This window comes from Scyliorhinus torazame, chromosome 14, assembly GCF_047496885.1.
Source record: "Scyliorhinus torazame isolate Kashiwa2021f chromosome 14, sScyTor2.1, whole genome shotgun sequence".
Taxonomy (NCBI): Eukaryota; Metazoa; Chordata; class Chondrichthyes; order Carcharhiniformes; family Scyliorhinidae; genus Scyliorhinus; species Scyliorhinus torazame.
Window position 1 is genome coordinate 198482489 of NC_092720.1, and position 27372 is coordinate 198509860.

Below are 27372 nucleotides of genomic sequence, written 5' to 3' on the forward strand. Positions count from 1 at the left end.
TGCCATTTTCGCACACACCCATCTGACACGCACAGACCCAGCACACCAGCCCCCCACGAAAAACACACGCACACTCATTCTTGATACTCACAATCACCCCAACGCACACACACACCTCTGACACACACACACCCGACACAGAGTTAACATTTCCTCAACGGGGATAGAAAGAAATTGATGAGGAGGATTTGCGAGTCACATAAATGTTGATTGTAATAATAACAATGATTATCGTCACAAGTAGGCTTACATTAACACTGCAATGAAGTGACTGTGAAAAACAACTAGTCGCCAAAATCCGGCGCCTGTTCGGGTACAGAGCGGGAGAATTGAGAATGTCCAAATTACCTATCAGCATGCCTTTGGGGACTTGTGGGAGCAACCGGAGGAAAGCCACGCAGAGAATGTGCAGAGTCCACAGAGCCGGGAATGGGACCTGGGATCGTGGAGCTGTGAAGCAACAGCAGGGCAGCAGGGTAGCAGAAGTGGATAGCACGGTGGCTTCACAGCGCCACGGTGCCAGATTCGATTCGCTGCTGGGTCACTGTCTGTGCGGAGTCTGCGTGGGTTTCCTCCAGGTGCTGCGGTGTCCTCCCACAGTGCAAAGAGGTGCTGGTTATGTGGACTGGCTATGCTAAACTGCCCTCATTGTCGAAAAAAGTTTAGGAGAGGTTAATGGGTTAAGGGGATAGGATAGAAGTGAGGGCTGAAGTGAGACGGTGCAGACTGGATGGGCTGAACGGCCTCATTCTGCACTGTATGTTCTGTGCTAACCACTGTGTTACCATGCTCTCCTGTTGTTGGCTCCGGGAGAGGTTTTTAGAGCGATCTTTCCAACATGTTGCTCGACCAGAAAAGGATCAATCTATTTTAGTTCCGTAAATCAGGGGAGAGCGCGAACGCAGTCCCCCACTACCACAAATTTTGCAGTCGAGTATCCCGCATTTGGGGACATCGCAGGCGTCAGCACACCCGAAGTGCAATGGGCTAGCCTCGTCCTGGGCGAACCACCTTGTTGATCATGGTTTCACCCCTGCCAGGTAAGTATGCTTAAAAATAGTACACCCTCCCAGTCCACACCACACATCACATCTTTCACTCACACTTACTGCATTTACACGGCCAAACTGTCACTTTACTTACAATTATCTCTACCGAATTAGACTAGTTCTGTTGTATGATTTTGACAAATTGTCGAATATACCTCTCTATAAGAAACACATTGCCTAAAACGTCCGCTATGCTATTTGCATATTGGCCTGAAAAGGAAGTGAACCGCCCCTTATCTACCTATCAGTCAAACGATGGACCGTTTTCCGGAATGAAGACTATCTCTCTCAAAACTTTGTCTGTCCATCTTTATTCAGCAAGGAAACAATTAACTTTTCTGACACAGAAATAGAAAGATTGATGAGGAGGTTTTTGGAGTCACGAAGATATTGGTTGTTGTCTCTAGGAGAGGTTTTTTAGCGTCATGAGCAGTTTATTGAGAGGCATGTTTGCAGGTTTATTTGGGGGCGGGGTCAGGTTAATCTTCATGGGGACATGCTCCCCACCCCCATCCCCACGCACGCACCCCATCCCACATGCATCACCACACACTCACACACTATATTGTTTAAAAATAAATTTAGAGTACCCAATTCATTTTATGTTCCAATTTATTGGCAATTTGATGTGGCCAATCCACCTAGCCTGTACATCTTTGGGTTGTGAGGGTGAGACCCACGCAAACACTGAGGGAAATGTGCAAACTCCTCATGGACAATGACCCGGGGCCTGGATCGAACTCTGGTCTTCGACGCCGTGAGGGAACAGTGCTAAGCACTGCGCCACCATGCCGCCCCTAAACAGACACACTACCCCGACCCTCCTGCACCCATCTTTTTTCTTTTAAATTTAGAGCACCCAATCATTTTGTTATTTTTTTAAATTAAGGGGCAATTTAGCATAGCCAATCCACCTAACCTGCACATCTTTGGGTTGTGGGGGTGAAACCCACGCAGACACGGCGAGAATGTGCAAACTCCACACGGACAGTGAGCCTGGGCCAGGATTCAAACCCGGGTCCTCAGCGCCGTTGTCCCAGTGCTAACCACTGCACCATGTGCCACTTTCGCACACACCCATCTGACACGCACAGACCCAGCACACCAGCCCCCCACGAAAAACACACACACACTCATTCTTGATACTCACACTCACCCAACACACACACCCGACACTGAGTTAACATTTCTGCAACGGGGATAGAAAGAAATTGATGAGGAGGATTTGAGAGTCACAAAGATGTTGATTGTAATAAAAACAATGATTATCGTCACAAGTAGGCTTACATTAACACTGCAATGAAGTTACTGTGAAAAACAACTAGTCGCCACAATCCGGCGCCTGTTCGGGTACAGAGCGGGAGAATTGAGAATGTCCAAATTACCTATCAGCATGCCTTTGGGGACTTGTGGGAGCAACCGGAGGAAAGCCACGCAGACACGTGGAGAATGTGCAGAGTCCACAGAGCCGGGAATGGGACCTGGGATCGTGGAGCTGTGAAGCAACTGCAGGGCAGCACGGTAGCAGAAGTGGATAGCACCGTGGCTTCACAGCACCAGGGTGCCAGATTCGATTCGCCGCTGGGTCACTGTCTGTGCGGAGTCTGCGTGGGTTTCCTCCAGGTGCTGCGGTGTCCTCCCACAGTGCAAAGAAGTGCAGGTTATGTGGACTGGCCATGCTAAACTGCCCTCATTGTCGAAAAAAGTTTAGGAGAGGTTAATGGGATAGGATAGAAGTGAGGGCTGAAGTGGGTCGGTGCAGACTGGATGGGCTGAACGGCCTCATTCTGAACTGCATGTTCTATGCTAACCACTGTGTTACCATGCTACCCTGTTGTTGGCTCCTGGAGAGGTTTTTAGGGCGATGCTTCCAACAGGTTGCTCGATCTGAAAAGGATCAATCTATTTTTGTTTCGTAAATCAGGGGAGAGCGCGAACGCAGTCCCCCACTACCACAAATTTTGCAGTCGAGTATCCCGCATTTGGGGACATCGCAGGCGTCAGCACACCCGAAGTGCAATGGGCTAGCCTCGTCCTGGGCGAACCACCTTTTTGATCATGGTTTCACCCCTGCCAGGTAAGTATGCTTAAAAACAGTACACCCTCCCAGTCCACACCACACATCACATCTTTCACTCACACTTACTGCATTTACACGGCCAAACTGTCACTTTACTTACAATTATCTCTACCGAATTAGACTAGTTCTGTTGTATGATTTTGACAAATTGTCGAACATACCTCTCTATAAGAAACACATTGCCTAAAACGTCCGCTATGCTATTTGCATATTGGCCTTAAAAGGAAGTGAACCGCCCCTTATCTACCTGTCAGTCAAACGATGGACCGTTTTCCGGAATGAAGACTTTCTCTCTCAAAACTTTGTCTGTCCATCTTTGTTCAGCAAGGAAACAATTAACTTTTCTGACACGGAAATAGAAAGATTGATGAGGAGGTTTTTGGAGTCACGAAGATGTTGGTTGTTGTCTCTAGGAGAGGTTTTTTAGCGTCATGAGCAGTTTATTGAGAGGCATGTTTGCAGGTTTATTTGGGGGTGGGGTCAGGTTAATCTTCATGGGGACATGCTCCCCACCCCCATCCCCACGCACGCACCCCATCCCACATGCATCACCACACACTCACACACTATATTGTTTAAAAATAAATTTAGAGTACCCAATTCATTTTATGTTCCAATTTATTGGCAATTTGATGTGGCCAATCCACCTAGCCTGTACATCTTTGGGTTGTGAGGGTAAGACCCACGCAAACACTGAGGAAAATGTGCAAACTCCTCATGGACAATGACCCGGGGCCTGGATCGAACTCTGGTCTTCGACGCCGTGAGGGAACAGTGCTAAGCACTGCGCCACCATGCCGCCCCTAAACAGACACACTACCCCGACACTCCTACACCCATCTTTTTTCTTTTAAATTTAGAGCACCCAATCATTTTGTTATTTTTTTAAATTAAGGGGCAATTTAGCATAGCCAATCCACCTAACCTGCACATCTTTGGGTTGTGGGGGTGAAACCCACGCAGACACGGCGAGAATGTGCAAACTCCACACGGACAGTGACCCTGGGCCAGGATTCAAACCCGGGTCCTCAGCGCCGTTGTCCCAGTGCTAACCACTGCACCATGTGCCGTTTTCGCACACACCCATCTGACACGCACAGACCCAGCACACCAGCCCCCCACGAAAAACACACGCACACTCATTCTTGATACTCACAATCACCCCAACGCACACACACACCTCTGACACACACACACCCGACACAGAGTTAACATTTCCTCAACGGGGATAGAAAGAAATTGATGAGGAGGATTTGCGAGTCACATAAATGTTGATTGTAATAATAACAATGATTATCGTCACAAGTAGGCTTACATTAACACTGCAATGAAGTGACTGTGAAAAACAACTAGTCGCCAAAATCCGGCGCCTGTTCGGGTACAGAGCGGGAGAATTGAGAATGTCCAAATTACCTATCAGCATGCCTTTGGGGACTTGTGGGAGCAACCGGAGGAAAGCCACGCAGAGAATGTGCAGAGTCCACAGAGCCGGGAATGGGACCGGGGATCGTGGAGCTGTGAAGCAACAGCAGGGCAGCAGGGTAGCAGAAGTGGATAGCACGGTGGCTTCACAGCGCCACGGTGCCAGATTCGATTCGCTGCTGGGTCACTGTCTGTGCGGAGTCTGCGTGGGTTTCCTCCAGGTGCTGCGGTGTCCTCCCACAGTGCAAAGAGGTGCTGGTTATGTGGACTGGCTATGCTAAACTGCCCTCATTGTCGAAAAAAGTTTAGGAGAGGTTAATGGGTTAAGGGGATAGGATAGAAGTGAGTGCTGAAGTGAGACGGTGCAGACTGGATGGGCTGAACGGCCTCATTCTGCACTGTATGTTCTGTGCTAACCACTGTGTTACCATGCTCTCCTGTTGTTGGCTCCGGGAGAGGCTTTTAGAGCGATCTTTCCAACGTTGCTCGACCAGAAAAGGATCAATCTATTTTAGTTCCGTAAATCAGGGGAGAGCGCGAACGCAGTCCCCCACTACCACAAATTTTGCAGTCGAGTATCCCGCATTTGGGGACATCGCAGGCGTCAGCACACCCGAAGTGCAATGGGCTAGCCTCGTCCTGGGCGAACCACCTTGTTGATCATGGTTTCACCCCTGCCAGGTAAGTATGCTTAAAAACAGTACACCCTCCCAGTCCACACCACACATCACATCTTTCACTCACACTTACTGCATTTACACGGCCAAACTGTCACTTTACTTACAATTATCTCTACCGAATTAGACTAGTTCTGTTGTATGATTTTGACAAATTGTCGAATATACCTCTCTATAAGAAACACATTGCCTAAAACGTCCGCTATGCTATTTGCATATTGGCCTGAAAAGGAAGTGAACCGCCCCTTATCTACCTATCAGTCAAACGATGGACCGTTTTCCGGAATGAAGACTATCTCTCTCAAAACTTTGTCTGTCCATCTTTATTCAGCAAGGAAACAATTAACTTTTCTGACACAGAAATAGAAAGATTGATGAGGAGGTTTTTGGAGTCACGAAGATATTGGTTGTTGTCTCTAGGAGAGGTTTTTTAGCGTCATGAGCAGTTTATTGAGAGGCATGTTTGCAGGTTTATTTGGGGGCGGGGTCAGGTTAATCTTCATGGGGACATGCTCCCCACCCCCATCCCCACGCACGCACCCCATCCCACATGCATCACCACACACTCACACACTATATTGTTTAAAAATAAATTTAGAGTACCCAATTCATTTTATGTTCCAATTTATTGGCAATTTGATGTGGCCAATCCACCTAGCCTGTACATCTTTGGGTTGTGAGGGTGAGACCCACGCAAACACTGAGGAAAATGTGCAAACTCCTCATGGACAATGACCCGGGGCCTGGATCGAACTCTGGTCTTCGACGCCGTGAGGGAACAGTGCTAAGCACTGCGCCACCATGCCGCCCCTAAACAGACACACTACCCCGACCCTCCTGCACCCATCTTTTTTCTTTTAAATTTAGAGCACCCAATCATTTTGTTATTTTTTTAAATTAAGGGGCAATTTAGCATGGCCAATCCACCTAACCTGCACATCTTTGGGTTGTGGGGGTGAAACCCACGCAGACACGGCGAGAATGTGCAAACTCCACACGGACAGTGACCCTGGGCCAGCATTCAAACCCGGGTCCTCAGCGCCGTTGTCCCAGTGCTAACCATTGCACCATGTGCCACTTTCGCACACACCCATCTGACACGCACAGACCCAGCACACCAGCCCCCCACGAAAAACACACACACACTCATTCTTGATACTCACAATCACCCAACACACACACCCGACACTGAGTTAACATTTCTGCAACGGGGATAGAAAGAAATTGATGAGGAGGATTTGAGAGTCACAAAGATGTTGATTGTAATAAAAACAATGATTATCGTCACAAGTAGGCTTACATTAACACTGCAATGAAGTTACTGTGAAAAACAACTAGTTGCCACAATCCGGCGCCTGTTCGGGTACAGAGCGGGAGAATTGAGAATGTCCAAATTACCTATCAGCATGCCTTTGGGGACTTGTGGGAGCAACCGGAGGAAAGCCACGCAGACACGTGGAGAATGTGCAGAGTCCACAGAGCCGGGAATGGGACCTGGGATCGTGGAGCTGTGAAGCAACTGCAGGGCAGCACGGTAGCAGAAGTGGATAGCACCGTGGCTTCACAGCACCAGGGTGCCAGATTCGATTCGCCGCTGGGTCACTGTCTGTGCGGAGTCTGCGTGGGTTTCCTCCAGGTGCTGCGGTGTCCTCCCACAGTGCAAAGAAGTGCAGGTTATGTGGACTGGCCATGCTAACCTGCCCTCATTGTCGAAAAAAGTTTAGGAGAGGTTAATGGGATAGGATAGAAGTGAGGGCTGAAGTGGGTCGGTGCAAACTGGATGGGCTGAACGGCCTCATTCTGAACTGCATGTTCTATGCTAACCACTGTGTTACCATGCTACCCTGTTGTTGGCTCCTGGAGAGGTTTTCAGGGCGATGCTTCCAACAGGTTGCTCGATCTGAAAAGGATCAATCTATTTTTGTTTCGTAAATCAGGGGAGAGCGCGAACGCAGTCCCCCACTACCACAAATTTTGCAGTCGAGTATCCCGCATTTGGGGACATCGCAGGCGTCAGCACACCCGAAGTGCAATGGGCTAGCCTCGTCCTGGGCGAACCACCTTTTTGATCATGGTTTCACCCCTGCCAGGTAAGTATGCTTAAAAACAGTACACCCTCCCAGTCCACACCACACATCACATCTTTCACTCACACTTACTGCATTTACACGGCCAAACTGTCACTTTACTTACAATTATCTCTACCGAATTAGACTAGTTCTGTTGAATGATTTTGACAAATTGTCGAACATACCTCTCTATAAGAAACACATTGCCTAAAACGTCCGCCATGCTATTTGCATATTGGCCTTAAAAGGAAGTGAACCGCCCCTTATCTACCTGTCAGTCAAACGATGGACCGTTTTCCGGAATGAAGACTTTCTCTCTCAAAACTTTGTCTGTCCATCTTTGTTCAGCAAGGAAACAATTAACTTTTCTGACACGGAAATAGAAAGATTGATGAGGAGGTTTTTGGAGTCACGAATATATTGGTTGTTGTCTCTAGGAGAGGTTTTTTAGCGTCATGGGCAGTTTATTGAGAGGCATGTTTGCAGGTTTATTTGGGGGTGGGGTCAGGTTAATCTTCATGGGGACATGCTCCCCACCCCCATCCCCACGCACGCACCCCATCCCACATGCATCACCACACACTCACACACTATATTGTTTAAAAATAAATTTAGAGTACCCAATTCATTTTATGTTCCAATTTATTGGCAATTTGATGTGGCCAATCCACCTAGCCTGTACATCTTTGGGTTGTGAGGGTGAGACCCACGCAAACACTGAGGAAAATGTGCAAACTCCTCATGGACAATGACCTGGGTCCTGGATCGAACTCTAGTCTTCGACGCCGTGAGGGAACAGTGCTAAGCACTGCGCCACCATGCCGCCCCTAAACAGACACACTACCCCGACACTCCTACACCCATCTTTTTTCTTTTAAATTTAGAGCACCCAATCATTTTGTTATTTTTTTAAATTAAGGGGCAATTTAGCATGGCCAATCCACCTAACCTGCACATCTTTGGGTTGTGGGGGTGAAACCCACGCAGACACGGCGAGAATGTGCAAACTCCACACGGACAGTGACCCTGGGCCAGGATTCAAACCCGGGTCCTCAGCGCCGTTGTCCCAGTGCTAACCACTGCACCATGTGCCATTTTCGCACACACCCATCTGACACGCACAGACCCAGCACACCAGCCCCCCACGAAAAACACACGCACACTCATTCTTGATACTCACAATCACCCCAACGCACACACACACCTCTGACACACACAAACCCGACACAGAGTTAACATTTCCTCAACGGGGATAGAAAGAAATTGATGAGGAGGATTTGCGAGTCACATAAATGTTGATTGTAATAATAACAATGATTATCGTCACAAGTAGGCTTACATTAACACTGCAATGAAGTGACTGTGAAAAACAACTAGTCGCCAAAATCCGGCGCCTGTTCGGGTACAGAGCGGGAGAATTGAGAATGTCCAAATTACCTATCAGCATGCCTTTGGGGACTTGTGGGAGCAACCGGAGGAAAGCCACGCAGAGAATGTGCAGAGTCCACAGAGCCGGGAATGGGACCTGGGATCGTGGAGCTGTGAAGCAACAGCAGGGCAGCAGGGTAGCAGAAGTGGATAGCACGGTGGCTTCACAGCGCCACGGTGCCAGATTCGATTCGCTGCTGGGTCACTGTCTGTGCGGAGTCTGCGTGGGTTTCCTCCAGGTGCTGCGGTGTCCTCCCACAGTGCAAAGAGGTGCTGGTTATGTGGACTGGCTATGCTAAACTGCCCTCATTGTCGAAAAAAGTTTAGGAGAGGTTAATGGGTTAAGGGGATAGGATAGAAGTGAGGGCTGAAGTGAGACGGTGCAGACTGGATGGGCTGAACGGCCTCATTCTGCACTGTATGTTCTGTGCTAACCACTGTGTTACCATGCTCTCCTGTTGTTGGCTCCGGGAGAGGTTTTTAGAGCGATCTTTCCAACATGTTGCTCGACCAGAAAAGGATCAATCTATTTTAGTTCCGTAAATCAGGGGAGAGCGCGAACGCAGTCCCCACTACCACAAATTTTGCAGTCGAGTATCCCGCATTTGGGGACATCGCAGGCGTCAGCACACCCGAAGTGCAATGGGCTAGCCTCGTCCTGGGCGAACCACCTTGTTGATCATGGTTTCACCCCTGCCAGGTAAGTATGCTTAAAAACAGTACACCCTCCCAGTCCACACCACACATCACATCTTTCACTCACACTTACTGCATTTACACGGCCAAACTGTCACTTTACTTACAATTATCTCTACCGAATTAGACTAGTTCTGTTGTATGATTTTGACAAATTGTCGAATATACCTCTCTATAAGAAACACATTGCCTAAAACGTCCGCTATGCTATTTGCATATTGGCCTGAAAAGGAAGTGAACCGCCCCTTATCTACCTATCAGTCAAACGATGGACCGTTTTCCGGAATGAAGACTATCTCTCTCAAAACTTTGTCTGTCCATCTTTATTCAGCAAGGAAACAATTAACTTTTCTGACACAGAAATAGAAAGATTGATGAGGAGGTTTTTGGAGTCACGAAGATATTGGTTGTTGTCTCTAGGAGAGGTTTTTTAGCGTCATGAGCAGTTTATTGAGAGGCATGTTTGCAGGTTTATTTGGGGGCGGGGTCAGGTTAATCTTCATGGGGACATGCTCCCCACCCCCATCCCCACGCACGCACCCCATCCCACATGCATCACCACACACTCACACACTATATTGTTTAAAAATAAATTTAGAGTACCCAATTCATTTTATGTTCCAATTTATTGGCAATTTGATGTGGCCAATCCACCTAGCCTGTACATCTTTGGGTTGTGAGGGTGAGACCCACGCAAACACTGAGGGAAATGTGCAAACTCCTCATGGACAATGACCCGGGGCCTGGATCGAACTCTGGTCTTCGACGCCGTGAGGGAACAGTGCTAAGCACTGCGCCACCATGCCGCCCCTAAACAGACACACTACCCCGACCCTCCTGCACCCATCTTTTTTCTTTTAAATTTAGAGCACCCAATCATTTTGTTATTTTTTTAAATTAAGGGGCAATTTAGCATGGCCAATCCACCTAACCTGCACATCTTTGGGTTGTGGGGGTGAAACCCACGCAGACACGGCGAGAATGTGCAAACTCCACACGGACAGTGAGCCTGGGCCAGGATTCAAACCCGGGTCCTCAGCGCCGTTGTCCCAGTGCTAACCACTGCACCATGTGCCACTTTCGCACACACCCATCTGACACGCACAGACCCAGCACACCAGCCCCCCACGAAAAACACACACACACTCATTCTTGATACTCACAATCACCCAACACACACACCCGACACTGAGTTAACATTTCTGCAACGGGGATAGAAAGAAATTGATGAGGAGGATTTGAGAGTCACAAAGATGTTGATTGTAATAAAAACAATGATTATCGTCACAAGTAGGCTTACATTAACACTGCAATGAAGTTACTGTGAAAAACAACTAGTCGCCACAATCCGGCGCCTGTTCGGGTACAGAGCGGGAGAATTGAGAATGTCCAAATTACCTATCAGCATGCCTTTGGGGACTTGTGGGAGCAACCGGAGGAAAGCCACGCAGAGAATGTGCAGAGTCCACAGAGCCGGGAATGGGACCTGGGATCGTGGAGCTGTGAAGCAACAGCAGGGCAGCAGGGTAGCAGAAGTGGATAGCACGGTGGCTTCACAGCGCCACGGTGCCAGATTCGATTCGCTGCTGGGTCACTGTCTGTGCGGAGTCTGCGTGGGTTTCCTCCAGGTGCTGCGGTGTCCTCCCACAGTGCAAAGAAGTGCAGGTTATGTGGACTGGCCATGCTAAACTGCCCTCATTGTCGAAAAAAGTTTAGGAGAGGTTAATGGGATAGGATAGAAGTGAGGGCTGAAGTGGGTCGGTGCAGACTGGATGGGCTGAACGGCCTCATTCTGAACTGCATGTTCTATGCTAACCACTGTGTTACCATGCTACCCTGTTGTTGGCTCCTGGAGAGGTTTTTAGGGCGATGCTTCCAACAGGTTGCTCGATCTGAAAAGGATCAATCTATTTTTGTTTCGTAAATCAGGGGAGAGCACAAACGCAGTACCCCACTACCACAAATTTTGCAGTCGAGTATCCCGCATTTGGGGACATCGCAGGCGTCACAACACCCGAAGTGCAATGGGCTAGCCTCGTCCTGGGCGAACCACCTTTTTGATCATGGTTTCACCCCTGCCAAGTAAGTATGCTTAAAAACAGTACACCCTCCCAGTCCACACCACACATCACATCTTTCACTCACACTTACTGCATTTACACGGCCAAACTGTCACTTTACTTACAATTATCTCTACCGAATTAGACTAGTTCTGTTGTATGATTTTGACAAATTGTCGAACATACCTCTCTATAAGAAACACATTGCCTAAAACGTCCGCTATGCTATTTGCATATTGGCCTTAAAAGGAAGTGAACCGCCCCTTATCTACCTGTCAGTCAAACGATGGACCGTTTTCCGGAATGAAGACTTTCTCTCTCAAAACTTTGTCTGTCCATCTTTGTTCAGCAAGGAAACAATTAACTTTTCTGACACGGAAATAGAAAGATTGATGAGGAGGTTTTTGGAGTCACGAAGATGTTGGTTGTTGTCTCTAGGAGAGGTTTTTTAGCGTCATGAGCAGTTTATTGAGAGGCATGTTTGCAGGTTTATTTGGGGGTGGGGTCAGGTTAATCTTCATGGGGACATGCTCCCCACCCCCATCCCCACGCACGCACCCCATCCCACATGCATCACCACACACTCACACACTATATTGTTTAAAAATAAATTTAGAGTACCCAATTCATTTTATGTTCCAATTTATTGGCAATTTGATGTGGCCAATCCACCTAGCCTGTACATCTTTGGGTTGTGAGGGTGAGACCCACGCAAACACTGAGGAAAATGTGCAAACTCCTCATGGACAATGACCCGGGGCCTGGATCGAACTCTGGTCTTCGACGCCGTGAGGGAACAGTGCTAAGCACTGCGCCACCATGCCGCCCCTAAACAGACACACTACCCCGACACTCCTACACCCATCTTTTTTCTTTTAAATTTAGAGCACCCAATCATTTTGTTATTTTTTTAAATTAAGGGGCAATTTAGCATGGCCAATCCACCTAACCTGCACATCTTTGGGTTGTGGGGGTGAAACCCACGCAGACACGGCGAGAATGTGCAAACTCCACACGGACAGTGACCCTGGGCCAGGATTCAAACCCGGGTCCTCAGCGCCGTTGTCCCAGTGCTAACCACTGCACCATGTGCCGTTTTCGCACACACCCATCTGACACGCACAGACCCAGCACACCAGCCCCCCACGAAAAACACACGCACACTCATTCTTGATACTCACAATCACCCCAACGCACACACACACCTCTGACACACACACACCCGACACAGAGTTAACATTTCCTCAACGGGGATAGAAAGAAATTGATGAGGAGGATTTGCGAGTCACATAAATGTTGATTGTAATAATAACAATGATTATCGTCACAAGTAGGCTTACATTAACACTGCAATGAAGTGACTGTGAAAAACAACTAGTCGCCAAAATCCGGCGCCTGTTCGGGTACAGAGCGGGAGAATTGAGAATGTCCAAATTACCTATCAGCATGCCTTTGGGGACTTGTGGGAGCAACCGGAGGAAAGCCACGCAGAGAATGTGCAGAGTCCACAGAGCCGGGAATGGGACCGGGGATCGTGGAGCTGTGAAGCAACAGCAGGGCAGCAGGGTAGCAGAAGTGGATAGCACGGTGGCTTCACAGCGCCACGGTGCCAGATTCGATTCGCTGCTGGGTCACTGTCTGTGCGGAGTCTGCGTGGGTTTCCTCCAGGTGCTGCGGTGTCCTCCCACAGTGCAAAGAGGTGCTGGTTATGTGGACTGGCTATGCTAAACTGCCCTCATTGTCGAAAAAAGTTTAGGAGAGGTTAATGGGTTAAGGGGATAGGATAGAAGTGAGGGCTGAAGTGAGACGGTGCAGACTGGATGGGCTGAACGGCCTCATTCTGCACTGTATGTTCCGTGCTAACCACTGTGTTACCATGCTCTCCTGTTGTTGGCTCCGGGAGAGGTTTTTAGAGCGATCTTTCCAACATGTTGCTCGACCAGAAAAGGATCAATCTATTTTAGTTCCGTAAATCAGGGGAGAGCGCGAACGCAGTCCCCCACTACCACAAATTTTGCAGTCGAGTATCCCGCATTTGGGGACATCGCAGGCGTCAGCACACCCGAAGTGCAATGGGCTAGCCTCGTCCTGGGCGAACCACCTTGTTGATCATGGTTTCACCCCTGCCAGGTAAGTATGCTTAAAAACAGTACACCCTCCCAGTCCACACCACACATCACATCTTTCACTCACACTTACTGCATTTACACGGCCAAACTGTCACTTTACTTACAATTATCTCTACCGAATTAGACTAGTTCTGTTGTATGATTTTGACAAATTGTCGAATATACCTCTCTATAAGAAACACATTGCCTAAAACGTCCGCTATGCTATTTGCATATTGGCCTGAAAAGGAAGTGAACCGCCCCTTATCTACCTATCAGTCAAACGATGGACCGTTTTCCGGAATGAAGACTATCTCTCTCAAAACTTTGTCTGTCCATCTTTATTCAGCAAGGAAACAATTAACTTTTCTGACACAGAAATAGAAAGATTGATGAGGAGGTTTTTGGAGTCACGAAGATATTGGTTGTTGTCTCTAGGAGAGGTTTTTTAGCGTCATGAGCAGTTTATTGAGAGGCATGTTTGCAGGTTTATTTGGGGGCGGGGTCAGGTTAATCTTCATGGGGACATGCTCCCCACCCCCATGCACGCACCCCATCCCACATGCATCACCACACACTCACACACTATATTGTTTAAAAATAAATTTAGAGTACCCAATTCATTTTATGTTCCAATTTATTGGCAATTTGATGTGGCCAATCCACCTAGCCTGTACATCTTTGGGTTGTGAGGGTGAGACCCACGCAAACACTGAGGAAAATGTGCAAACTCCTCATGGACAATGACCCGGGGCCTGGATCGAACTCTGGTCTTCGACGCCGTGAGGGAACAGTGCTAAGCACTGCGCCACCATGCCGCCCCTAAACAGACACACTACCCCGACCCTCCTGCACCCATCTTTTTTCTTTTAAATTTAGAGCACCCAATCATTTTGTTATTTTTTTAAATTAAGGGGCAATTTAGCATGGCCAATCCACCTAACCTGCACATCTTTGGGTTGTGGGGGTGAAACCCACGCAGACACGGCGAGAATGTGCAAACTCCACACGGACAGTGACCCTGGGCCAGGATTCAAACCCGGGTCCTCAGCGCCGTTGTCCCAGTGCTAACCATTGCACCATGTGCCACTTTCGCACACACCCATCTGACACGCACAGACCCAGCACACCAGCCCCCCACGAAAAACACACACACACTCATTCTTGATACTCACAATCACCCAACACACACACCCGACACTGAGTTAACATTTCTGCAACGGGGATAGAAAGAAATTGATGAGGAGGATTTGAGAGTCACAAAGATGTTGATTGTAATAAAAACAATGATTATCGTCACAAGTAGGCTTACATTAACACTGCAATGAAGTTACTGTGAAAAACAACTAGTCGCCACAATCCGGCGCCTGTTCGGGTACAGAGCGGGAGAATTGAGAATGTCCAAATTACCTATCAGCATGCCTTTGGGGACTTGTGGGAGCAACCGGAGGAAAGCCACGCAGACACGTGGAGAATGTGCAGAGTCCACAGAGCCGGGAATGGGACCTGGGATCGTGGAGCTGTGAAGCAACTGCAGGGCAGCACGGTAGCAGAAGTGGATAGCACCGTGGCTTCACAGCACCAGGGTGCCAGATTCGATTCGCCGCTGGGTCACTGTCTGTGCGGAGTCTGCGTGGGTTTCCTCCAGGTGCTGCGGTGTCCTCCCACAGTGCAAAGAAGTGCAGGTTATGTGGACTGGCCATGCTAACCTGCCCTCATTGTCGAAAAAAGTTTAGGAGAGGTTAATGGGATAGGATAGAAGTGAGGGCTGAAGTGGGTCGGTGCAGACTGGATGGGCTGAACGGCCTCATTCTGAACTGCATGTTCTATGCTAACCACTGTGTTACCATGCTACCCTGTTGTTGGCTCCTGGAGAGGTTTTCAGGGCGATGCTTCCAACAGGTTGCTCGATCTGAAAAGGATCAATCTATTTTTGTTTCGTAAATCAGGGGAGAGCGCGAACGCAGTCCCCCACTACCACAAATTTTGCAGTCGAGTATCCCGCATTTGGGGACATCGCAGGCGTCAGCACACCCGAAGTGCAATGGGCTAGCCTCGTCCTGGGCGAACCACCTTGTTGATCATGGTTTCACCCCTGCCAGGTAAGTATGCTTAAAAACAGTACACCCTCCCAGTCCACACCACACATCACATCTTTCACTCACACTTACTGCATTTACACGGCCAAACTGTCACTTTACTTACAATTATCTCTACCGAATTAGACTAGTTCTGTTGAATGATTTTGACAAATTGTCGAACATACCTCTCTATAAGAAACACATTGCCTAAAACACCCGCTATGCTATTTGCATATTGGCCTTAAAAGGAAGTGAACCGCCCCTTATCTACCTGTCAGTCAAACGATGGACCGTTTTCCGGAATGAAGACTTTCTCTCTCAAAACTTTGTCTGTCCATCTTTGTTCAGCAAGGAAACAATTAACTTTTCTGACACGGAAATAGAAAGATTGATGAGGAGGTTTTTGGAGTCACGAAGATATTGGTTGTTGTCTCTAGGAGAGGTTTTTTAGCGTCATGAGCAGTTTATTGAGAGGCATGTTTGCAGGTTTATTTGGGGGTGGGGTCAGGTTAATCTTCATGGGGACATGCTCCCCACCCCCATCCCCACGCATGCACCCCATCCCACATGCATCACCACACACTCACACACTATATTGTTTAAAAATGAAATTTAGAATACCCAATTCATTTTATGTTCCAATTTATTGGCAATTTGATGTGGCCAATCCACCTAGCCTGTACATCTTTGGGTTGTGAGGGTGAGACCCACGCAAACACTGAGGAAAATGTGCAAACTCCTCATGGACAATGACCTGGGTCCTGGATCGAACTCTAGTCTTCGACGCCGTGAGGGAACAGTGCTACGCACTGCGCCACCATGCCGCCCCTAAACAGACACACTACCCCGACACTCCTACACCCATCTTTTTTCTTTTAAATTTAGAGCACCCAATCATTTTGTTATTTTTTTTTAATTAAGGGGCAATTTAGCATGGCCAATCCACCAAACCTGCACATCTTTGGGTTGTGGGGGTGAAACCCACGCAGACACGGCGAGAATGTGCAAACTCCACACGGACAGTGACCCTGGGCCAGGATTCAAACCCGGGTCCTCAGCGCCGTTGTCCCAGTGCTAACCACTGCACCATGTGCCATTTTCGCACACACCCATCTGACACGCACAGACCCAGCACACCAGCCCCCCACGAAAACACACGCACACTCATTCTTGATACTCACAATCACCCCAACGCACACACACACCTCTGACACACACACACCCGACACAGAGTTAACATTTCCTCAACGGGGATAGAAAGAAATTGATGAGGAGGATTTGCGAGTCACATGAATGTTGATTGTAATAATAACAATGATTATCGTCACAAGTAGGCTTACATTAACACTGCAATGAAGTGACTGTGAAAAACAACTAGTCGCCACAATCCGGCGCCTGTTCGGGTACAGAGCGGGAGAATTGAGAATGTCCAAATTACCTATCAGCATGCCTTTGGGGACTTGTGGGAGCAACCGGAGGAAAGCCACGCAGAGAATGTGCAGAGTCCACAGAACCGGGAATGGGACCTGGGATCGTGGAGCTGTGAAGCAACAGCAGGGTAGCAGAAGTGGAAAGCACGGTGGCTTCACAGCGCCACGGTGCCAGATTCGATTCGCTGCTGGGTCACTGTCTGTGCGGAGTCTGCGTAGGTTTCCTCCAGGTGCTGCGGTGTCCTCCCACAGTGCAAAGAGGTGCAGGTTATGTGGACTGGCTATGCTAAACTGCCCTCATTGTCGAAAAAAGTTTAGGAGAGGTTAATGGGTTAAGGGATAGGATGGAAGTGAGGGCTGAAGTGAGACGGTGCAGACTGGATGGGCTGAACGGCCTCATTCTGCACTGTATGTTCTGTGCTAACCACTGTGTTACCATGCTCTCCTGTTGTTGGCTCCGGGAGAGGTTTTTAGAGCGATGTTTCCAACAAGTTGCTCGACCAGAAAAGGATCAATCCAGTTTAGTTTCGTAAATCAGGGGAGAGCGCGAACGCAGTCCCCCACTACCACAAATTTTGCAGTCGAGTATCCCGCATTTGGGGATATCGCAGGCGTCATCACACCCGAAGTGCACTGGGCTAGCCTCGTCCTGGGCGAACCACCTTGTTGATGATGGTTTCACCCCTGCCAGGTAAATATGCTTAAAAAAAGTACACCCTCCCAGTCCACACCACACATCACATCTTTCACTCACACTGACTGCATTTACACGGCCAAAGTGTCACTTTACTTCCAATTATCTCTACCGAATTAGACTAGTTCTGTTGTATGATTTTGACAAATTGTCGAATATACCTCTCTATAAGAAACACATTGCCTAAAACGTCCGCTATGCTATTTGCATATTGGCCTTAAAAGGAAGTGAACCGCCCCTTATCTACCTATCAGTCAAACGATGGACCGTTTTCCGGAATGAAGACTATCTCTCTCAAAACTTTGTCTGTCCATCTTTATTCAGCAAGGAAACAATTAACGTTTCTGACACGGAAATAGAAAGATTGATGAGGAAGTTTTTGGAGTCACGAAGATATTGGTTGTTGTCTCTAGGAGAGGTTTTTTAGCGTCATGAGCAGTTTATTGAGAGGCATGTTTGCAGGTTTATTTGGGGGCAAGGTCAGGTTAATGTTCATGGGGACATGCTCCCCATCCCCATCCCCACGCACGCACCCCATCCCACATGCATCACCACACACTCACACACTATATTGTTTAAAAATAAATTTAGAGTTCCCAATTCATTTTATGTTCCAATTTATTGGCAATTTGATGTGGCCAATCCACCCAGCCTGTACATCTTTGGGTTGTGAGGGTGAGACACACGCAAACACTGAGGAAAATGTGCAAACTCCTCATGGACAATGACCCGGGGCCTGGATCGAACTCTGGTCTTCGACGCCGTGAGGGAACAGTGCTAAGCACTGCGCCACCATGCCCCTAAACAGACACACTACCCCGACCCTCCTGCACCCATCTTTTTTCTTTTAAATTTAGAGCACCCAATCATTTTGTTATTTTTTTTAAATTAAGGGGCAATTTAGCATGGCCAATCCACCTAACCTGCACATCTTTGGGTTGTGGGGGTGAAACCCACGCAGACACGGCCAGAATGTGCAAACTCCGCACGGACAGTGACCCTGGGCCAGGATTCAAACCCGGGTCCTCAGCGCCGTTGTCCCAGTGCTAACCACTGCACCATGTGCCATTTTCGCACACACCCATCTGACACGCACAGACCCAGCACACCAGCCCCCCACGAAAAACAGACGCACACTCATTCTTGATACTCACAATCACCCCAACGCACACACCCGACACTGAGTTAACATTTCTGCAACGGGGATAGAAAGAAATTGATGAGGAAGATTTGAGAGTCACAAAGATGTTGATTGTAATAAAAACGATGATTATCGTCACAAGTAGGCTTACATTAACACTGCAATGAAGTTACTGTGAAAAACAACTAGTCGCCACAATCCGGCGCCTGTTCGGGTACAGAGCGGGAGAATTGAGAATGTCCAAATTACCTATCAGCATGCCTTTGGGGACTTGTGGGAGCAACCGGAGGAAAGCCACGCAGACACGTGGAGAATGTGCAGAATCCACAGAGCCGGGAATGGGACCTGGGATCGTGGAGCTGTGAAGCAACTGCAGGGCAGCACGGTAGCAGAAGTGGATAGCACCGTGGCTTCACAGCACCAGGGTGCCAGATTCGATTCGCCGCTGGGTCACTGTCTGTGCGGAGTCTGCGTGGGTTTCCTCCAGGTGCTGCGGTGTCCTCCCACAGTGCAAAGAAGTGCAGGTTATGTGGACTGGCCATGCTAAACTGCCCTCATTGTCGAAAAAAGTTTAGGAGAGGTTAATGGGATAGGATAGAAGTGAGGGCTGAAGTGGGTCGGTGCAGACTGGATGGGCTGAACGGCCTCATTCTGAACTGCATGTTCTATGCTAACCACTGTGTTACCATGCTACCCTGTTGTTGGCTCCTGGAGAGGTTTTTCGGGCGATGCTTCCAACAGGTTGCTCGATCGTAAAAGGATCAATCGATTTTTGTTTCGTAAATCAGGGGAGAGCGCGAACGCAGTCCCCCACTACCACAAATTTTGCAGTCGTGTATCCCGCATTTGGGGACATCGCAGGCGTTAGTACACCCGAAGTGCAATGGGCTAGCCTCGTCCTGAGCGAACCACCTTGTTGATCATGGTTTCACCCCTGCCAGGTAAGCATGATTAAAAACAGTACACCCTCCCAGTCCACACCACACATCACATCTTTCACTCACACTTACTGCATTTACACGGCCAAACTGTCACTTTACTTACAATTATCTCTACCGAATTAGACTAGTTCTGTTGTATGATTTTGACAAATTGTCGAATATACCTCTCTATAAGAAACACATTGCCTAAAACGTCCGCTATGCTATTTGCATATTGGCCTTAAAAGGAAGTGAACCGCCCCTTATCTACCTGTCAGTCAAACGATGGACCGTTTTCCGGAATGAAGACTTTCTCTCTCAAAACTTTGTCTGTCCATCTTTGTTCAGCAAGGAAACAATTAACTTTTCTGACACGGAAATAGAAAGATTGATGAGGAGGTTTTTGGAGTCACGAAGATATTGGTTGTTGTCTCTAGGAGAGGTTTTTTAGCGTCATGAGCAGTTTATTGAGAGGCATGTTTGCAGGTTTATTTGGGGGTGGGGTCAGGTTAATCTTCATGGGGACATGCTCCCCACCCCCATCCCCACGCACGCACCCCATCCCACATGCATCACCACACACTCACACACTATATTGTTTAAAAATAAATTTAGAGTTCCCAATTCATTTTATGTTCCAATTTATTGGCAATTTGATGTGGCCAATCCACCCAGCCTGTACATCTTTGGGTTGTGAGGGTGAGACCCACGCAAACACTGAGGAAAATGTGCAAACTCCTCATGGACAATGACCCGGGGCCTGGATCGAACTCTGGTCTTCGACGCCGTGAGGGAACAGTGCTAAGCACTGCGCCACCATGCCGCCCCTAAACAGACACACTACCCCGACCCTCCTGCACCCATCTTTTTTCTTTTAAATTTAGAGCACCCAATCATTTTGTTATTTTTTTTAAATTAAGGGGCAATTTAGCATGGCCAATCCACCTAACCTGCACATCTTTGGGTTGTGGGGGTGAAACCCACGCAGACACGGCCAGAATGTGCAAACTCCGCACGGACAGTGACCCTGGGCCAGGATTCAAACCCGGGTCCTCAGCGCCGTTGTCCCAGTGCTAACCACTGCACCATGTGCCATTTTCGCACACACCCATCTGACACGCACAGACCCAGCACACCAGCCCCCCACGAAAAACAGACGCACACTCATTCTTGATACTCACAATCACCCCAACGCACACACCCGACACTGAGTTAACATTTCTGCAACGGGGATAGAAAGAAATTGATGAGGAAGATTTGAGAGTCACAAAGATGTTGATTGTAATAAAAACGATGATTATCGTCACAAGTAGGCTTACATTAACACTGCAATGAAGTTACTGTGAAAAACAACTATTCGCCACAATCCGGCGCCTGTTCGGGTACAGAGCGGGAGAATTGAGAATGTCCAAATTACCTATCAGCATGCCTTTGGGGACTTGTGGGAGCAACCGGAGGAAAGCCACGCAGACACGTGGAGAATGTGCAGAGTCCACAGAGCCGGGAATGGGACCTGGGATCGTGGAGCTGTGAAGCAACTGCAGGGCAGCACGGTAGCAGAAGTGGATAGCACCGTGGCTTCACAGCACCAGGGTGCCAGATTCGATTCGCCGCTGGGGGTCACTGTCTGTGCGGAGTCTGCGTGGGTTTCCTCCAGGTGCTGCGGTGTCCTCCCACAGTGCAAAGAAGTGCAGGTTATGTGGACTGGCCATGCTAAACTGCCCTCATTGTCGAAAAAAGTTTAGGAGAGGTTAATGGGATAGGATAGAGGTGAGAGCTGAAGTGGGTCGGTGCAGACTGGATGGGCTGAACGGCCTCATTCGGAACTGCATGTTCTATGCTAACCACTGTGTTACCATGCTACCCTGTTGGCTCCTGGAGAGGTTTTTCGGGCGATGCTTCCAATAGGTTGCTCGATCTGAAAAGGATCAATCTATTTTTGTTTCGTAAGGAGAGCGCGAACGCAGTCCCCCACTACCACAAATTTTGCAGTCGAGTATCCCGCATTTGGGGACATCGCAGGCGTCAGCACACCCGAAGTGCAATGGGCTAGCCTCGTCCTGGGCGAACCACCTTGTTGATCGTGGTTTCATCCCTGCCAGGTAAGTATGCTTAAAAACAGTACACCCTCCCAGTCCACACCACACATCACATCTTTCACTCACACTTACTGCATTTACACGGCCAAACTGTCACTTTACTTACAATTATCTCTACCGAATTAGACTAGTTCTGTTGTATGATTTTGACAAATTGTCGAATATACCTCTCTAGTAAGAAACACATTGCCTAAAACGTCCGCTATGCTATTTGCATATTGGCCTTAAAAGGAAGTGAACCGCCCCTTATCTACCTGTCAGTCAAACGATGGACCGTTTTCCGGAATGAAGACTTTCTCTCTCAAAACTTTGTCTGTCCATCTTTGTTCAGCAAGGAAACAATTAACTTTTCTGACACGGAAATAGAAAGATTGATGAGGAGGTTTTTGGAGTCACGAAGATATTGGTTGTTATCTCTAGGAGAGGTTTTTTAGCGTCATGAGCAGTTTATTGAGAGGCATGTTTGCAGGTTTATTTGGGGGTGGGGTCAGGTTAATCTTCATGGGGACATGCTCCCCACCCCCATCCCCACGCACGCACCCCATCCCACATGCATCACCACACACTCACACACTATATTGTTTAAAAATAAATTTAGAGTACCCAATTCATTTTATGTTCCAATTTATTGGCAATTTGATGTGGCCAATCCACCTAGCCTGTACATCTTTGGGTTGTGAGGGTGAGACCCACGCAAACACTGAGGGAAATGTGCAAACTCCTCATGGACAATGACCCGGGGCCTGGATCGAACTCTGGTCTTCGACGCCGTGAGGGAACAGTGCTAAGCACTGCGCCACCATGCCGCCCCTAAACAGACACACTACCCCGACCCTCCTGCACCCATCTTTTTTCTTTTAAATTTAGAGCACCCAATCATTTTGTTATTTTTTTAAATTAAGGGGCAATTTAGCATGGCCAATCCACCTAACCTGCACATCTTTGGGTTGTGGGGGTGAAACCCACGCAGACACGGCGAGAATGTGCAAACTCCACACGGACAGTGACCCTGGGCCAGGATTCAAACCCGGGTCCTCAGCGCCGTTGTCCCAGTGCTAACCACTGCACCATGTGCCATTTTCGCACACACCCATCTGACACGCACAGACCCAGCACACCAGCCCCCCACGAAAAACACACACACACTCATTCTTGATACTCACAATCACCCAACACACACACCCGACACTGAGTTAACATTTCTGCAACGGGGATAGAAAGAAATTGATGAGGAGGATTTGAGAGTCACAAAGATGTTGATTGTAATAAAAACAATGATTATCGTCACAAGTAGGCTTACATTAACACTGCAATGAAGTTACTGTGAAAAACAACTAGTCGCCACAATCCGGCGCCTGTTCGGGTCCAGAGAGGGAGAATTGAGAATGTCCAAATTACCTATCAGCATGCCTTTGGGGACTTGTGGGAGCAACCGGAGGAAAGCCACGCAGACACGTGGAGAATGTGCATAGTCCACAGAGCCGGGAATGGGACCTGGGATCGTGGAGCTGTGAAGCAACTGCAGGGCAGCATGGTAGCAGAAGTGGATAGCACCGTGGCTTCACAGCACCAGGGTGCCAGATTCGATTCGCCGCTTGGTCACTGTCTGTGCGGAGTCTGCGTGGGTTTCCTCCAGGTGCTGCGGTGTCCTCCCACAGTGCAAAGAAGTGCAGGTTATGTGGACTGGCCATGCTAAACTGCCCTCATTGTCGAAAAAAGTTTAGGAGAGGTTAATGGGATCGGATAGAAGTGAGGGCTGAAGTGGGTCGGTGCAGACTGGATTGGCTGAACCGCCTCATTCTGAACTGCATGTTCTATGCTAACCACTGTGTTACCATGCTACCCTGTTGTTGGCTCCTGGAGAGGTTTTTCGGGCGATGCTTCCAACAGGTTGCTCGATCTGAAAAGGATCAATCTATTTTTGTTTCGTAAGGAGAGCGCGAACGCAGTCCCCCACTACCACAAATTTTGCAGTCGAGTATCCCGCATTTGGGGACATCGCAGGCGTCAGCACACCCGAAGTGCAATGGGCTAGCCTCGTCCTGGGCGAACCACCTTGTTGATCATGGTTTCACCCCTGCCAGGTAAGTATGCTTAAAAACAGTACACCCTCCCAGTCCACACCACACATCACATCTTTCACTCACACTTACTGCATTTACACGGCCAAACTGTCACTTTACTTACAATTATCTCTACCGAATTAGACTAGTTCTGTTGTATGATTTTCACAAATTGTCGAATATACCTCTCTATAAGAAACACATTGCCTAAAACGTCCGCTATGCTATTTGCATATTGGCCTTAAAAGGAAGTGAACCGCCCCTTATCTACCTGTCAGTCAAACGATGGACCGTTTTCCGGAATGAAGACTTTCTCTCTCAAAACTTTGTCTGTCCATCTTTGTTCAGCAAGGAAACAATTAACTTTTCTGACACGGAAATAGAAAGATTGATGAGGAGGTTTTTGGAGTCACGAAGATATTGGTTGTTGTCTCTAGGAGAGGTTTTTTAGCGTCATGAGCAGTTTATTGAGAGGCATGTTTGCAGGTTTATTTGGGGGCGGGGTCAGGTTAATCTTCATGGGGACATGCTCCCCATCCCCATCCCCACGCACGCACCCCATCCCACATGCATCACCACACACTCGCACACTATATTGTTTAAAAATAAATTTAGAGTACCCAATTCATTTTATGTTCCAATTTATTGGCAATTTGATGTGGCCAATCCACCTAGCCTGTACATCTTTGGGTTGTGAGGGTGAGACCCACGCAAACACTGAGGGAAATGTGCAAACTCCTCATGGACAATGACCCGGGGCCTGGATCGAACTCTGGTCTTCGACGCCGTGAGGGAACAGTGCTAAGCACTGCGCCACCATGCCGCCCCTAAACAGACACACTACCCCGACCCTCCTGCACCCATGTTTTTTCTTTTAAATTTAGAGCACCCAATCATTTTGTTATTTTTTTAAATTAAGGGGCAATTTAGCATGGCCAATCCACCTAACCTGCACATCTTTGGGTTGTGGGGGTGAAACCCACGCAGACACGGCCAGAATGTGCAAACTCCGCACGGACAGTGACCCTGGGCCAGGATTCAAACCCGGGTCCTCAGCGCCGTTGTCCCAGTGCTAACCACTGCACCATGTGCCATTTTCGCACACACCCATCTGACACGCACAGACCCAGCACACCAGCCCCCCACGAAAAACAGACGCACACTCATTCTTGATACTCACAATCACCCCAACGCACACACACACCTCTGACACACACACACCCGACACAGAGTTAACATTTCCTCAAGGGGGATAGAAAGAAATTGATGAGGAGGATTTGCGAGTCACATGAATGTTGATTGTAATAATAACAATGATTATCGTCACAAGTAGGCTTACATTAACACTGCAATGAAGTGACTGTGAAAAACAACTAGTCGCCACAATCCGGCGCCTGTTCGGGTACAGAGCGGGAGAATTGAGAATGTCCAAATTACCTATCAGCATGCCTTTGGGGACTTGTGGGAGCAACCGGAGGAAAGCCACGCAGAGAATGTGCAGAGTCCACAGAGCCGGGAATGGGACCTGGGATCGTGGAGCTGTGAAGCAACAGCAGGGCAGCAGGGTAGCAGAAGTGGATAGCACGGTGGCTTCACAGCGCCACGGTGCCAGATTCGATTCGCTGCTGGGTCACTGTCTGTGCGGAGTCTGCGTGGGTTTCCTCCAGGTGCTGCGGTGTCCTCCCACAGTGCAAAGAGGTGCAGGTTATGTGGACTGGCTATGCTAAACTGCCCTCATTGTCGAAAAAAGTTTAGGAGAGGTTAATGGGTTAAGGGGATAGGATAGAAGTGAGGGCTGAGGTGAGACGGTGCAGACTGGATGGGCTGAACGGCCTCATTCTGCACTGTATGTTCTGTGCTAACCACTGTGTTACCATGCTCTCCTGTTGTTGGCTCCGGGAGAGGTTTTTCGAGCGATGTTTCCAACATGTTGCTCGACCAGAAAAGGATCAATCTATTTTAGCTTCGTAAATCAGGGGAGAGCGCGAACGCAGTCCCCCACTACCACAAATTTTGCAGTCGAGTATCCCGCATTTGGAGACATCGCAGGCGTCAGCACACCCGAAGTGCAATGGGCTCGCCTCGTCCTGGGCGAACCACCTTGTTGATCATGGTTTCACTCCTGCCAGGTAAGTATGCTTAAAAACAGTACACCCTCCCAGTCCACACCACACATCACATCTTTCACTCACACTTACTGCATTTACACGGCCAAACTGTCCCTTTACTTACAATTATCTCCACCGAATTAGACTAGTTCTGTTGTATGATTTTGACAAATTGTCGAATATACCTCTCTAGTAAGAAACACATTGCCTAAAACGTCCGCTATGCTATTTGCATATTGGCCTTAAAAGGAAGTGAACCGCCCCTTATCTACCTATCAGTCAAACGATGGACCGTTTTCCGGAATGAAGACTATCTCTCTCAAAACTCTGTCTGTCCATCTTTATTCAGCAAGGAAACAATTAACTTTTCTGACACGGAAATGAAATCGAAAGATTGATGAGGAGGTTTTTGGAGTCACGAAGATATTGGTTGTTGTCTCTAGGAGAGGTTTTTTAGCGTCATGAGAAGTTTATTGAGAGGCATGTTTGCAGGTTTATTTGGGGGCGGGGTCAGGTTAATCTTCATGGGGACATGCTCCCCACCCCCATCCCCACGCACGCACCCCATCCCACATGCATCACCACACACTCGCACACTATATTGTTTAAAAATAAATTTAGAGTACCCAATTCATTTTATGTTCCAATTTATTGGCAATTTGATGTGGCCAATCCACCCAGCCTGTACATCTTTGGGTTGTGAGGGTGAGACCCACGCAAACACTGAGGGAAATGTGCAAACTCCTCATGGACAATGACCCGGGCCCTGGATCGAACTCTGGTCTTCGACGCCGTAAGCACTGCGCCACCATGCCGCCCCTAAACAGACACACTACCCCGACCCTCCTGCACCCATCTTTTTTCTTTTAAATTTAGAGCACCCAATCATTTTGTTATTTTTTTTAAATTAAGGGGCAATTTAGCATGGCCAATCCACCTAACCTGCACATCTTTGGGTTGTGGGGGTGAAACCCACGCTGACACGGCGAGAATGTGCAAACTCCACACGGACAGTGACCCTGGGCCAGGATTCAAACCTGGGTCCTCAGCGCCGTTGTCCCAGTGCTAAGCACTGCACCATGTGCCACTTTCGCACACACCCATCTGACACGCACAGACCCAGCACACCAGCCCCCCACGAAAAACACACACACACTCATTCTTGATACTCACAATCACCCAACACACACACCCGACACTGAGTTAACATTTCTGCAACGGGGATAGAAAGAAATTGATGAGGAAGA

The 27372-nt window shown here is 48.4% G+C and overlaps 13 non-coding genes across 13 annotated transcripts; all 13 read right to left on the reverse strand.

Moving 5' to 3' along the window:
• Positions 1-884: 884 nt before the first annotated feature.
• Positions 885-1048, reverse strand: LOC140390637 (U1 spliceosomal RNA). The gene has a single exon (XR_011934697.1). It is a non-coding gene; the product is annotated as a U1 spliceosomal RNA (small nuclear RNA).
• Positions 1049-2970: 1922 nt separating this feature from the next.
• On the reverse strand, positions 2971-3134 carry LOC140390959 (U1 spliceosomal RNA). The gene has a single exon (XR_011934986.1). It is a non-coding gene; the product is annotated as a U1 spliceosomal RNA (small nuclear RNA).
• Positions 3135-5076: 1942 nt separating this feature from the next.
• Positions 5077-5240, reverse strand: LOC140390639 (U1 spliceosomal RNA). Its single transcript, XR_011934698.1, has one exon. It is a non-coding gene; the product is annotated as a U1 spliceosomal RNA (small nuclear RNA).
• A 1922-nt stretch (positions 5241-7162) lies between these two features.
• LOC140390960 (U1 spliceosomal RNA) lies at positions 7163-7326 on the reverse strand. Its single transcript, XR_011934987.1, has one exon. It is a non-coding gene; the product is annotated as a U1 spliceosomal RNA (small nuclear RNA).
• Positions 7327-9270: 1944 nt separating this feature from the next.
• Positions 9271-9433, reverse strand: LOC140390717 (U1 spliceosomal RNA). The gene has a single exon (XR_011934775.1). It is a non-coding gene; the product is annotated as a U1 spliceosomal RNA (small nuclear RNA).
• Positions 9434-11347: 1914 nt separating this feature from the next.
• Positions 11348-11511, reverse strand: LOC140390851 (U1 spliceosomal RNA). Its single transcript, XR_011934906.1, has one exon. It is a non-coding gene; the product is annotated as a U1 spliceosomal RNA (small nuclear RNA).
• Positions 11512-13455: 1944 nt separating this feature from the next.
• On the reverse strand, positions 13456-13619 carry LOC140390641 (U1 spliceosomal RNA). The gene has a single exon (XR_011934700.1). It is a non-coding gene; the product is annotated as a U1 spliceosomal RNA (small nuclear RNA).
• A 1916-nt stretch (positions 13620-15535) lies between these two features.
• LOC140390642 (U1 spliceosomal RNA) lies at positions 15536-15699 on the reverse strand. The gene has a single exon (XR_011934701.1). It is a non-coding gene; the product is annotated as a U1 spliceosomal RNA (small nuclear RNA).
• A 1936-nt stretch (positions 15700-17635) lies between these two features.
• Positions 17636-17799, reverse strand: LOC140390833 (U1 spliceosomal RNA). The gene has a single exon (XR_011934889.1). It is a non-coding gene; the product is annotated as a U1 spliceosomal RNA (small nuclear RNA).
• Positions 17800-19720: 1921 nt separating this feature from the next.
• Positions 19721-19884, reverse strand: LOC140390843 (U1 spliceosomal RNA). Its single transcript, XR_011934899.1, has one exon. It is a non-coding gene; the product is annotated as a U1 spliceosomal RNA (small nuclear RNA).
• Positions 19885-21801: 1917 nt separating this feature from the next.
• On the reverse strand, positions 21802-21965 carry LOC140390794 (U1 spliceosomal RNA). The gene has a single exon (XR_011934851.1). It is a non-coding gene; the product is annotated as a U1 spliceosomal RNA (small nuclear RNA).
• Positions 21966-23882: 1917 nt separating this feature from the next.
• LOC140390728 (U1 spliceosomal RNA) lies at positions 23883-24046 on the reverse strand. The gene has a single exon (XR_011934786.1). It is a non-coding gene; the product is annotated as a U1 spliceosomal RNA (small nuclear RNA).
• Positions 24047-25990: 1944 nt separating this feature from the next.
• On the reverse strand, positions 25991-26154 carry LOC140390800 (U1 spliceosomal RNA). The gene has a single exon (XR_011934857.1). It is a non-coding gene; the product is annotated as a U1 spliceosomal RNA (small nuclear RNA).
• Between the last annotated feature and the right edge of the window lie 1218 nt (positions 26155-27372).